Raw genomic sequence first — 14,360 nt, forward strand, 5'->3', positions numbered from 1 at the left:
AACAGATTAATATACACTCTTTAACTCCTGACAACCACTAATCTGTTCCCTATCTTTCTAATTATATTATTTCACCATTGCTGTGTAAATGGAATCACGCAGTGATGTATCATTTGAACCGGCTTTTTCACTCAGCAAAAGTTCATCCAAGCTGTTGCTTCTATCAATAGCTCATTCCTTCCATTGCTAAACAGTATCCGATGGTATGAATATACCATAGTTTGTATTTTCTGGTTTAAGGCTACTACGAATTAAGCTTCTATGAACATTTGTGTACAAGTTCCACCGTGAAAATAAGTTTTCATTTCTCTGGGAGAAAATGCATGACAGTGCAATGTCTGGGTTTTATGATAAGTCCGTTTTTATTTTTGAAAGGAACTGGTTATATTTTGAACATAGGGCCAACAGGATTACCTGACAAGCTGAATGTGGGTTTGAGAGAGAAGAGGAGTCATTTCAGGGATGGTTCTAAATGAAACCGTGCTGGAACACAGCAAGGGTTTGGTAAATATCAGCTGCATGAGAGGCAGCAAATACAACTGCAGTCAGGAAAGAAATGGGAAAAATCCCGAGGCACTGCAAGCCAGGAGACATTGTCCCAGAGGCATTTGGAGTCACTCATCTGCATACGTTGAAAGTGAAAGAGAAGAGTGTTTTACTTTCTTTTAGGACGGAGAAAACTACAAGGGCACATCTGTCCCATTCCTTTTTAGGGGGGCTCCAGCGATCCTCCCACCTCATCCTCCTGAGTAGCTGGGACTACAGGCTTCTGCCACCACGCCTGGCTAATTTTTTCTTGTTTTCTTTTTTTTTTTTTTTGTAGAGACAAGGTTTCACCGTGTTGCCCAGGCTAACTGGTCCCAAACGCCGGGACTCAAGCAATCCACCGACCTCAGCCCCACAAAGGGCTGGGATTACAGGAGTGAGTCACCCCGCCCCTCGACTCTAACAATAACAAAACGCCAGATAATTGGCAAAACCGTAATTTCTTAAACCAGTCAGAGAGCTGAGGTGGCAGGCAACCAAGAGAACTGAATTCCCAAGAGCGACAAGCCCCTCCAAGGAAAGGCAGGACCAACTGTCTCGTCTTGGGCAGAGCATGTTGGGGGGCAGGAGGGAGTCTGCAGTGCCTTCTGGGCTTTTTTGCAGGGGCCTTCACTGCAGGAGAAAGACTGGAGGCAGAGGGGGAGCCGGGAGAGACCCCTCCCCTCTTGCTGGTGGCACAAGCATGCAACCGGTGATTGGCTGCTGCGCGGGACCTCCACCTGCCTCCCCAGGACGGTTCCCTCTGGGCCAGGCCACGTGGGAGGCTGCACTCTCTGGCCCCAGGGCTGCTGCGGGAGGGACAGAAACAAAGATCCACTGCTCCTGGGGCAGCATCAAAGTAGACACCACTTGCCGCTGTGGGAGGGGAGGACACACTCTCCTGCGCAAACCCACAGGAGATAGAAGGCACGAGAGGACAGACAGGAGCACTTCGAAGACTCCACCTTCTGAGACCCTAACACACGTGCTCCCCGGGGGCTGGGCCAGGAGAAGGGAGCGACACCCCACCGCCCCCAAACCCCATTTAACACGTCCACAAACTGCCTCTACCAAGAGCCCAACCGAGGGGAGCAGCAACGGCACTTACCACCAGGGGGCGGACAAGAGCACACAGAGGGCCCCGTAGGCGGTGCAGGCGAGCAGGGGCTGCTGGCGGCTGAGGGTGGAGCCGCAGCTTGGAGAAAATTTCCGGGACCCCCAAGCTGTCTGTGAGAAACACACTTTAAATATAAAGACCTAGGGCTAGGTGAGGTGGCTCACGCCTGTAATCCCAGCACTTTGGGAGGCTGAGACGGGAGGATCAGCTCAGGTCAGGTGTTTGAGACCAGCCTGGCCAACATGGTGAAACCCCATCTCTACTAAAAATATAAAAATTAGTTGGGTGTGGTGGCAGGCACCTGTAATCCCAGCTAGTTAGGAGGCCGGGGGCACGAGAATTGCTTGAACCCAGGAGGCGGAGGTTGCAGTGAGCCGAGATCGCGTCATTGCACTCTAGCCGGGGCGATAGAGTGAGATTCTGTCTCAGAAAAAATAACGATAATGAAAATAAATAAAGAACCTAGATAGCCTAAAATCAAAGGAATGGAAAAAAGACATGCCATGCAAACACTAATCCAAAGAAAGTTCAAGTGTCTATATTAATATTAGATGAAATAGAAACAGAGTATTTCCAAGAATAAAGAAGGACCGTATATAAAGAGGTTGATTAATCAAGAGGACATCATAACTATCCATGCACGTGCACTAGAGAACAGTCAGGATACATGCAATTGAGACCACTAAAGCTGAAAGGAGAAATAGACAAATCCATTCTTCTCTCAATACTTAGTGGAGCAAGTATACAGAAAATCAGTCTGAGTATGGGTAACTTGAATAACACTAATAACCAGCTTCATCTGATTGACATTTATAGAACATTCCACACAATAACAGCAGAATACACATTCTTTTTCAGTGCCCATGGAACTTTAGCAAAATAGACCATACTCTGGGCCATAAGGAAAATCTTAACAAATTAAAAATAATTGAAATCATACCAAGTATGTTATCTCACCGTAATGAAATTAAACTGTAAATCAGTAACAGAAAGATATCTGGAAAGTTAAATGTTTGGAAATTAAACAACACCCTTTTAAATAATTTATGGTTCAAAGAAGATGAGGGTAATTAGGAATATTTTAATTAAGTGGAAAGAAAAATACAACATATCAAAACTGTCAATGAAAGGAGTCAAGCTCTGTAAAATATTTTAGGAGATTTATTCTGAGCCAAATATGACTGACCACGGCCCGTGACACAGCCCTCAGGAGGTCCTGAGAACACATACCCAATGTGCTTGGGGTACAGCTTGGTTTTATATATTTTAGGGAGTCAGGAGACATCAATCAAATACATTTAAGAAATACATTGGTTTGGTTTAAAAAGGCGGGACAACTCAAAGTGGGGACTACCAAGCTATAGGTAAATTTAAACATTTTCCGGTTGACAATTGGTTGAGTTTATCTGAAGACCTGGGATTAATGGAAAGGAATGTTCAGATTTAGATAAAGAATAGTGAGGACCAAGTTTTATTGTGCAGAGGGGAATCTATCAGCAGACTTCAGAGGGAGAGAGAGAAAGAGAGAGGGCAGGTTGTAAAATGTTTCTTAGACCTAAACGGGTGCTTGGCTCTTAGCTGATTATCTCCTGAATCTGGAAAAGAAAGGAAAGAAAACAAAGTGGGAAGAAAATTCTCCATAGAATGTGGATTTTTCCCCCAAGAGACTTTGCAGGGCAATTTCAAGGTATGGCAGGGAAATATATTTTGAGATTAAATATTTCTTTCCTTGTCTTGTAATGTTATGCCAGAGTCAGATTGAAAAGTAAGTCACGATATATAGGGTCAGATAAAACCCATCTGATGAGAATGTCTGGTTTGTAGGGCATGACTCCCTAGACGCCTTAGGAATTTGGGCAAGATGAAAAGTCAGAGCGTAGTCCTCAAAACTCATGGGATACAATTTATTGCAGTGCTTACAGAAAATCTTTGTGACATTATTTAAGTTAAGAGTTAGATAGGACAAAAAGCACAATCCATAATGGGGAAAAAATGGATAAATTGGCTCTTTCCGAAATTAAAAGCTTCTGCTCTTTAGAAGGTACTGAAGACAAACTACAGATTGGGAGGGAATATTTGCAAAACACATAACTGATAAAGAACTTGTATCTAGAATGGATAAAGAACACTTCCAACATAATAATAAGACAAACAAGCCAATTAAAAATGGGCAAAGGATTGGAACAGAAACTTCATCAAAGAAGAGATACGCTGGCAAACAAGCACAGGAACAGATGCTCAGCGCTATTAGTCACTAGGGAAATGAACATGAAACCAGAATGAAATACAGTCGGCCCTCGCTCTCCATGGATGTGGTTCCACATCCACAGATTCAACCAGCTGCACAGTGAACACACAGATCAAAAATATTTGAAAAAAAAAAAAAAAACAACGATAAAAAACAATACAAATAACAATACAGCGTTACAACGATTTACATCGCATTTAAATTATACTGGGGATCATAAGTAATCTAGAGATAAAGTAGAGTGGGATGAGCGTGCATTATATGCAAATGTTATGCTATTTTATATCAGGGACTTGAGCATCCCCCGATTTTTGTATTTTTAGGAGTCCTGGAACCAGTCCCCAGGAATATGGAAAGAGGACTGCCACTGTGTGCCTACTAGAATGGCTTTTAAAAAGAGGATACGATGCATCTGGTGAGCATACAGAACAACAGCCACTTTGTTTTTGGTTTTTGTATTGAGACAGGGTCTCCCGCTGTTACCCAAGTTGGAGTGTAGTGGCTGGACCACAGTTCACTGCGGCCCTGGACTCCTGGGCTCACGTGGTCCTCCATCCCTGCCTTCTGCGTAGCTGGGACTACAGGCACCCACCACTCCGCCTGGCTAATTTTTGTATTTTTTGTAGAGACAGTGTTTCACCATGTTGCCCAGGCTGGTCTTGAACTCCTGGGCTCAAGTGATCCACCGGCCTTGGCCTCCCAAAGTGCTGGAATTATAGGCATGAGCCACCACCCTCGGCCACACATCTTAAATAATGTGTTGTACATTTCAAAATTGTCAAAAGAGTAAATCCCAAATGTTCTTACTATAAAAAATAACATCAGTATTTGAGGTGATGGATATGTTAATTAGCTCGATTTGATTATTCAACATCATATTAATAAATCATAACATCACTTCATACTCCATAGATACAACTGTTATATGTTAATTTACAATTAAAAATAAAATTAGGCCAGGTGCAGTGGCTCGCACCTGTAATTCCAGTATTTTGGGAGGCCGAGGTGGAAAGACCACTTGAGAGACCAGTCTGGCCAACATGGGGCAACTCTGTCTCTACTGAAAATGCAGAAATTAGCAGGTCACGTTGGTGGGCACCTGTAATCCCAGCTACTCAGGAGGCTGAGGCAGGAGAATCGTTTGAGTCCGGGAGATGGAGGTTGCAGTGAGCTGAGACTGCGCCACTGCACTTCAGCCTGGGCAAGAGTGAGACTCTGTCTCAAAAATGAAAAATAAAAATAAAATTTAAAAAGCATTATGTTAAGTGAAGCAAGCTAGGTACAGAAGGCTACATGCTATATGATTCCATATAGTTGAGATTCTGGAAAAGGTAAAACTATAGGAACAGAAAACAGCTTAGTGGTTGCCAGGGGTTGCAGGCAGGAGGTAGAAAAGGGACCAGAAAGAGACCCGAGGGAAGTCCTGAGTGATGGAGGTATTCCACATCTTCATTGTGGGTGTGTTTATATCATTGCATATATTTGTCAAAATTCATCAAACTGTACACCTAAAAAGGGTAAATTTTGCTGCTTATTTCTTGGCTGAGCACTGTGGCTCATGCCTGTAATCCCAGCACTTTGGGAGGCCGAGGCAGGAGGATCGCTTGAGCACAGGAGTTTGAGACCAGCCTGGGCAACATGGTGAAACCCTGTCTCTACAAAAAAAAAAAAAAAAAATACAAACAAACAAATAAATAAAATTAGCCAGGCATGGCGACACATGCCTGTAGTTGCAGCCACTTGGGAGGCTGAGGTGGGAGGATCACCTGAGCCCAAGTAGCTCAAGGCTACAATGAGCCATGATCTGTACTCCAGCCTGGCCAACACAGTGAGACCCCCATCTCAAAAAAATACATATTTCTTAATATACCTGAATTTTAGTGAAGAAGTGGAAGGGGCAATGGCTCTGAATCAGACATGAGACGGCCTCTGATGTCACCTATGTCTGAAATAGGGTGGCCTCCTATTTCAGTGATGAACAGTGAACACAGATGAATAGTGATGATCTGTTCCCTGGCAGAGAAGCTCTCAGGCTGCTGTGACTCCAGCAGAGAGCAAGGTCCCTTTCTGTCACCTGGCACAGGCACACTACCAGCTGGATCCTGTCCCTTGGGCCCAGGATTCGGTTTCCCAGGGCACCACAGGCACCGTCTGCCAAGCTTTTGGGGGTATGCATGTTGATACGGCAAAGAGGGAATTTATTAGGACTTGCTTATTCAATCACGTTATTAAACGCTGCAGGGAAAAGGCAGAGAATGTAGCCACCTACCTAAAAACAAAACAAAATAAAACAAAACAGCACAAAAAATACTAAGAACTTCTCAACAAGGAAAAGAAATGACAGGTGGGCGTGGTGGCTCACACCTGTAATCCCACCACTTTGGGAGGCCGAGGCGGGCGGATCACTTGAGGTCAAGAGTTTGAGACCAGCCTGACCAACGTGGTGAAACCCCATCTCTACTAAAAATACAAAAATTAGCTGAGCGTGGTAGCAGGCACCTGTAGTCCCAGCTACTCAGGAGGCTGAGGCAGGAGAGTCACTTGAACCCAGGAGGCGGAGGTTGCAGTGAGTCCAGATTGCGCCACTGCACTCCAGCCTGGATGATACAGAGAGACTCTGTCTCAAAAAAAAAAAAAAAAGAAAGAAATGATGAACAAACCCTCTAGTGGGATATTGTGGTTAACCATGTTGTCAGCCAACAGCAGTAATGTAACCTTTCTGTATGTTTGCAAGCTTTGCACACCTGCTTCATTTTACTCTCTCTGCTTCCTGAGAGGGGCACTTAGGACCACAGAAGTGAATTTGTGTCCAAATTGCCTGGACCCAGATATCAAGTTCCAGTTTTTCCCCAGCACACATCTGGCATAGAGGAAAGCATGCCGGATGTGGGCTCCATCTGACGGTACAATGGTACAGGATTCCACTGGCAGCATTTTATCCGGGACTTCCGTATTTGTAGCCAGGAGTAAAATTGGTCTGTGGTTATCAGCATGAGGGTGGGTGGTGCAGGATAGCAATTTTTATCAAAGTTTGCTGTTAGGATTAGCTTCAAAAAATCAATTCAGAAGCATAAAATCAATTCAGCATTTTCCCCATATGCTCTGGAAGAGTTTAAATAACACAGAAATTCACTGTTCTTCCAGTTTGAAATAACTCATGCTAAAAGTCTCTAGGTCTGGTGTCTTTTTTAGACATGCTAATTTTTAAATTTTCTTCTATGGTAATTGGTCTTTTTGTGCTTTTCACTCTTGCGTCAATTTTGGCAATTTAGAAATACATTCCTAGAAAATTATTATTTAATGTTGGAACACTCCAATTTATAAACCTTCACTAGTTTCTTCAATTTGAAAAGTCATCTCCATGGCTGCTGTGTTCATATCCCTTCTAATCCCATAATTTCTTTCTTTCTTCCTTTCTTTTTTTTTTTTTTTTTGAGACAGAGTCTCGCTTTGTTGCCAGGTTGGAGTGCAGTGGGGTAATCTTGGCTCACTGCAACCTCCGCCTCCCGGGTTCAAGAGATTCTCATGCCTCAGCCTCCTGAGTAGCTGGGATTACAGGCATCTGCCACTACACCCAGCTAATTTTTGTAATTTTAGTAAAGACAGGGTTTCACCATGTTGGCCAGGATGGTCTTGATCTCTTGACCTCATGATCCACCCGTCTTGGCCTCCCAAAGTGCTGGGATTACAGGCGTGAGTCACTGCGGCAGGCCCTAATCCCATATTTTTTATTAATATTTTGTTGACTAGCTGATGGTTTATTTTATTTTCTTCAGACAGGTCTTTACGCTGTTGCCCAGGCTGGAATACAGTGGCACGATCTCAACTCACTCCAACTTTCACCTCCTGGCTGAAGCAATCCTCCCACCTTAGCCTCCCAAATAGCTGGGATTCTAGGCATGCACCACCATACCCAGCAAATTTTTGTATATTTTGTAGAGACAGGGGTTCCCCATGTTTCCCAGGCTGATCCTGAACTCCTGGGCTCAAACAATCCAGCCACCTCGGCCTCCCAAAGTGCTGAGATTACAGGCATTACCCACTGCATCTGGCCGGCTGATCTATTTTAATTTGCCCTCTCTCTCACCCATGAAGAACAATCTAAGACTGAGTTACACTAATGACACGACTTCTAAGAGGAATTCTGCTTCTCGCAAATCTTTTCCAGCTGTGGTCTCCACGCATCATGCGTGATTCTAGAGGGCTCCCGGAGGCAGGAGATGACAGTTTGAACAGTGCTCTGGCTGTGTTTCACAGCACCAACCTATGGCTTCTCTCCAGGTCCCAGATGCCATTGAGGACCTGGAGGAACCCATGCTCTGCCTCCAGAAATGTACCTGCGTTGGAATTCTGGCTCTCCCATTCACTAGCTGGCAGAACTGGGGCAGGTCACACGGCTTCTCTGTGCCTCAGCTTGTCCATCTGCAAAATGAGAATGACAGTGTCTGCCGCATAGAGTCCTTGTGAGGATTAAACGGCCTTAACCTTTATAGAGCATTTGGGGCAGGGCCTGGCCCAAGGCTAAGTGTTGAGGAAGCTAGTGAGTGTCAATGATATTGTTGACATTCCCCTGCTGGGTCTTCTCCTCTTTCTCATTCCTAGGAGGTACCTGTGATTCCTCATCTCAAGGCCAGAATCCAAAGCTGATTCCGTGAACCCAGTCACATGGCAGGGATGATGGGAGGTTGCCCCAGAGAGGAAGAGGAAAGGAGTGAGTAGCTAGGGGGCAGTGAAGACAGGCCGAGGAAAGAGGCTGGGGGAGTTACCTGGGCTGGGGAGGTGGCAGCTCCGGTGGTGGCGGTGGTTCTGGCTCACTAGTAGAGAGGACAGTGCCTCCTGGCAGTGCCCTGGGGAGGTGGCTGCCCATGTGCCTGAGCTTTACAGGAAGTGGAGAAACCACCCTTGGGGGAGAGTGAATGGGCCCTTGAGCGGTGATCGGGTGGACTAAAGACCACATGACTCCTCTCTGAAGTTCAAGGTGTCCAGGGTGGGAGTAAAGGATTCAGGGCTTTGAATTTCCCACCTGGTATCCGGGGGCTCAACGCATATTAAATGTGATTTCGAAAAAGTTTTTTTTTTTTTTTTTTTAACTATTTCACATAATTGGGGTAAAAAAAAAAACCCACCAGAATCCATACCTGCTTCCTCTGTCTTCTGTATGCTGAGTTTTGTTGTTAAAGCTTCTCAGGACTTTGTCATCCTTCTCAGAAAAGCTCAGCTGTGACTTTCAGGGTGATGCGTGTCTCAGGCACCCTTCGGTCCCAGCGTCTGTCTGCTCCCCTGACCCTTAGGCACGGGCTTTGGTGAGGTTCCTGGGTGTGGTCGGTGCCTCTCATTCTCTCTGGCCAGCTGGTGCCGACCCTGGCCAGGCCTGCCCGTGGACACCGCCTGCGTGACTCAGGCTGGGGGATGCGAGGGGAGGTTGTGGGGAGGTGTGCAGCTGCTTTTCAACAATGCTGTGGATGTGGTCTGGACCTGGATGCAGCCGTGGTGAGGAGCGGCTGGGGACGGTGCACCCGTATGAGTGGCCGGCAGGGACTCAGTGCCTGGACATCCAAGGGGGCGTGGTCTCTCTTGCCTTGACCACAAAGGGGTGGAGAGTCCTGGCGGGAGCTGGGAAGTGGGCCCCCTAACCAAGGCTGGAGTAAGTAGGGAAAGCGGGAACGCCCCTCAGGAGGTGCTGAGGGAGCCCTGGCCAATGCCAGAGGCCTCAGGGGGCATCAGAAGGGAGCCACGGCCTGTGGGCCAGCGTGGGGTGTGCGGACCCAGGCTCAGAGGCCTTCAGTGCAGACAGGAGGCTCAGGCAGGGTCGGGAGTTGGGGCCCGGGCTCCCGTTCTCTCCAGGGTTAAATGTTGGAAGCTCTGTTTTCAAGGAATCTGTAAATGTCCTTACGAGCCCTTTACCTCTGGCCAAGAAGTCTATTCAAGGGCTCTCTTCTGAGTGAGTCATTTCTTTGAGGATGAAGAAGCTCTTCATCTAAAAGTGAGACAGGACACGGGGCCAGCGCCACCACTCACACCCTGGTTATCAGGAGCTTCCTTCACACAGGCCCAGCTAACTTTTCAAAACAGGTGGGATTCTAGTGGAGGGAGAGGAGACAGGATGGGTGGCATTTTGGCCTGGGCCCTCCCTGCAGGGGGCTGCTACCCTGGTTGGGAGGGCACAGCGTGGGGCACAGGAGTGCGTGGGCATCTGAGGTGCAGGGGGAGGGAGTAGGTCAAGGCTGTGGCTGGGAGGGTAGGCCGTGGAGGGTCAGGTCTGGGCTGGTCCTGTCGTGCTGGCTTTCAGAGCACACCCCACCTGCCCAGGGTCCGGGGCACCTCTGTCTCTATCAGCAAGCCCTTCCAAGGGTTTCAGGCCAGCCCTGGTTTGAGGTCCAGTGCCCTGACTTCAGGCCTCTATGGCATCCTCCAAGCCAGCAGTGCCCCCGCTGGCTCCCTGCTCCCCTCTCCTGGCAGTCCCCCTGCTGCCTGCCCACCTTCCCCCAGGCTGGACTTTGCGTACCACTCCCCAACCCAACCTCCTTCCACCTCCCTTTCCCTCTGCTCCCTCTCTTCTCTTTCCCTGCCCCCTCTTCTCTGCCAGGCAAGGAATAGGAAGACACTCAGCCCCCTCAGGGCAGATGGGGAAACCGAGGCCCACTGGAGACAGAGGCGGGGCCACAGCTGTGTCCCCTGCCAGGCATTGGCTCTGCTCTCTCTGTCCTTCCTGCTGTCCAGTCACATCCACCCCACCTGAGTCATTTACTTAGCAGATCCTGAGGCCCAGCCCAAGGGAAGGCTTCGGGGCTTCTGTTTCACCTCAAGGTGTTTCTAACAGCAAAGGTCTCGCGAAGCAGCGAGCTCCCCAACACTGCGGCTGAGCAAGAAGCGGACAGGAAGGGCTGCTGGGCCGGTGACTTGAGGCCATAGCGGCCCAGGTGGATTCCTGCACACCGGTGCCCAATGCTGTCCACCTGTGCAGCCCAGAAGGCGGTGCTGGGTCAGGAGTGAAGAAGGCACCTATGTTTTGTTGTTGTTGTTGTTGCTGGTTTTTTTTTTTTTTTTTACAGTTTCTCACTCTGTCACCCAGGCTGGAGTGCAGTGGCACAGTCACGTCTCACCGCAACCTCTGCCTCCTGTGTTCAAGCACTTCTGCCTCAGCCTCCCAAGTAACTGGGATTACAGGCGCCCACCACCACACTCAGCTAATTTTTGTATTTTTAGTAGAGATGGGGTTTTGCCATGTTGGTCAGGCTGGTCTTGAACTCTTGACCTCAAGTGATCTGCCTTGGTCTCCCAAGGTGCTGAGGTTACGGATGTGAGCCACTGGCCTGGCTGAGATGGCACTTATGTAATCTTTTACCAGCATGCAAGCCCTGGGTGCCTCCTCCCATGCCCGTGTGTGTCCATGGCAAGGTAGAGGTGGGAGAGTCCTGGGTGAGGCCACACAGTGCACCCCAGTCGAAGAAGGGGAGAAGGGATGGTTAAGGAAGGCTTTGAGAAATCAGGGTTTCAGCTGGCCTTGAAGGTGCAGATGGAAGGGTGAGGGGACCAGTGAGCCTGAGTCCCTGTGTCGTGTGACCTGGCCTCCTGTGGGCCTCACACACCCCTCCCTGGGCCTGGCTTGGGGAGGGGTCCAGGCGATCCACCTCCCACCAGGTGAGCTCTACCTAAGGAGGAGCCTGAGCCAGGTGACAGCAGGAACAAGGAACAAGCAGGCTGTTCCTCCACAGTGACAGCCAGACAGGCCTCAAGAGGCCGAGCCACATCGGGAGAGCACTCCTCTCCCAGCCGCCCACCTCAGCTCAGCGCCTGCCAGGGCCCTGAGTCTTTACAGGTTTTTCCTCCCCACTCTCAGGGAGACTCTGCCATTCTACATGGCGTCAAAATACCTGAGGAGGCCCTGTCCCCTGAGATGGGATCAGCTGCATCTCCCTTCCCAAGGGGACGTCACTGCTGGGCAGTGCTGTAAAGCTGCACTGATAGGGCCCCGATAGGTCAGCCAGGGACCGGTGAGAGCTGCCCAGGTCCCTGTGCGCCGTGCCTGTCTTCTCTCTGTCTCTGTCTCTCTCCTCCTTTGGGTGAAAGCCTCCTCTGCTTTTTGGGAACCAAAGAGGTATCTAAAGCCCCTCCCCAGAGATCTACTCTCAGAGTCCTCCCAGCATGTGAGGGCTGGCCCAGGTGTCCTCAGTCTGAAGGCAGGCTTAAGGACACCCACCAGCCCCCTAGAACCTGAACTTCAGGCCAAAGGCCCATGTGCACGTGGGAGCATGGTGTCTGGGAGTCTCCTTGTGTGCTCCCCACCTCTCCACAATTTGTCATGTGCTTCTTTTTGGAAAAGCCACCTTTCCTCTGTCCTTCCACCCAATTCTGTGTTCAGGGCCAGAGCCCCCCTTGGGCATCTGAAGGTACAGATCTCCCCAAAAAACTGCACACACGCAGCATTCGGCCCTGGCCTTGGGCTTGGAGACGTGAGCTCTAGCACTGTGTCTACCTGGAACTGGCTTGTGGTCTCAGACAGGCCTGTTTTCTGACCTGAGAATTGGGGACTTTTGCCTCTAACTCATGGGAGCCTCCTGACAGTCTGGAATTGGTTGACCTTGTCTGATCCCTCCCTGGCTCACCCCAGGGAGCACCTAGAATGGAGAGAGGTGGGGCTGCAATAAGGATGGCATCTTGGAGGCACAAGGGCAAGGGCTGGGGGGGAATGACAGGCATGTGCCCACATTCCTGTCAGTCCTCCTGGTCCAGCCTCAGAGGGAGAGCGGCAGAGCTGCGGCACCTACTCTGTCAGCAGAGTTAAATCCCAGCCAGACTTGGTGAGAGAGGGCTGCAGCCACACCGGCTCCGCCCTGCTGCCTGGGCTGGTGAGTGGCCCAAGGGTTCCCCTCCTGGAAGCATAGCATGGCTCCAAGAAGCCTTCCCTCCACTGCATCAGAAAACCTCCTTGTGGGAGGCCGAGGCAGGCGGATCACCTGAGGTCAGGAGTTCGAGACCAGCCTGACCTACATGGAGAAACCCCGTCTCTACTAAAAATACAAAATTAGCCAGGCGTGGTGGCGCATGCCTGTATTCCCACCTACATTGGGAGGCTGAGGCAGGAGACTCGCTTGAACCCGGGAGGCGGAGGTGTGAGCCGAGATCGCGCCATTGCACTCCAGCCTGGGCAACAAGAGCCAAACTCTGTCTCAAAACAACAACAAAAAACAAAAACCGAACAAACAAACCACAACAAAAAAGAAAACCTCCTTGCTACCAGGGGCCCTGAGGCAAGGATCCCATCAGAGCCAAAAGCAGGGGATACCTCCTTGAGGATCTGCAAATGTGCTGGGGCCGCCAAGATCTGGAGGGGTGGGTGCCAACACCCTGTCGCTCTCCCAGTGCCTCCACTGCAGCAGCAGCTCATCAACTCTGTGTCAGTGTGGGAGCCGGGCAGGACGGCATTTCCATCTAACTCATGGGTAAACTGAGGCCCAGAGGTGAGGTCTGACTTGTCCACAGTCACACAGCCAGTGAGCAGGAGGACTGGCCTGGAACTCAGAGCCCTGGCACTTGGGCATTCTCCTTTGCTCTCTCACTGATGTTGCTCCCACAGGGAGGCAGGTGGGTCCGGAGGCATTTTGAGGGCTCGCTGGTTAGGGGAGGAGGCATCCCGAGGGCAGGGCTCGCTGGTCTTAAGGGCTTGCTGGTCGGGGGAGGAGGAGAGGCAGGACCCTCTCACTTCTTCCTGGTCCATCCCAGTGTCCAGGACCTCTGGGATGCCACAGCCAGGGCAGGGGACGGGGGCTTCAGGGCAAGGGGCCTCCCTCCATCTCCCACTCACACCCTGCCAGCCTGCAGGCCCACCCCATGGCCTCTGCTCAAGGCTGTCTCTCTGCCAAGAATCCTCTTCTCCCTGCCTGGAAGGAGGCCCTCTCCCATGTGAAGGCTCCCGGCTGCCCCTAAGTTCAGCCTCACTGGGCACCGCGTGCTCCCTGTTCCCTGTGGTTGTGCGTTACCTAAGAGCAGGAACTGCGATGCTACTGCGTATGCCCAGCACAGCGCCTGGCCTTCGAGAGACTGAATTTGGGAGCCTGCAATTGTAAGGGGGACTTCCAATTGTGGGTGGCTGGTGGACAGCGAACGTTGTGAGAGGGCTGGGAAAGGGGCAGTGGGAGTGTGAGGCTGAAGGCTGAGAAGGGGTGGAAGAGGGCAAAGGAGCCCAGGCAGGAGCAGAGGCCAAGCAGGGAGAGCAGGCTGGCACCGCCCACCCCACTGCTGGGCCCTCCCCTCGCCGGATATGGTCCTCTTCCCATACAACGGGCTTGGCCAAGGGCTCCACCCCAAGGGTTTCCACGACGGGCTCGGGGCCCTCAAAGTCACTGTGGTCCTGACCGGGTGGTGGCTGCCCTTTCCACACCAGGCGAGGCGAAGGATGACGCCCAAGGACATCTCCCAAGCCCAAACTAGCCGTGGCTGGCCAGCCAGCAGGCCACATGCAGAGCCACA

Source organism: Cebus imitator, unplaced genomic scaffold (assembly GCF_001604975.1).
Source record: "Cebus imitator isolate Cc_AM_T3 unplaced genomic scaffold, Cebus_imitator-1.0 Scaffold203, whole genome shotgun sequence".
NCBI lineage: Eukaryota > Metazoa > Chordata > Mammalia > Primates > Cebidae > Cebus > Cebus imitator.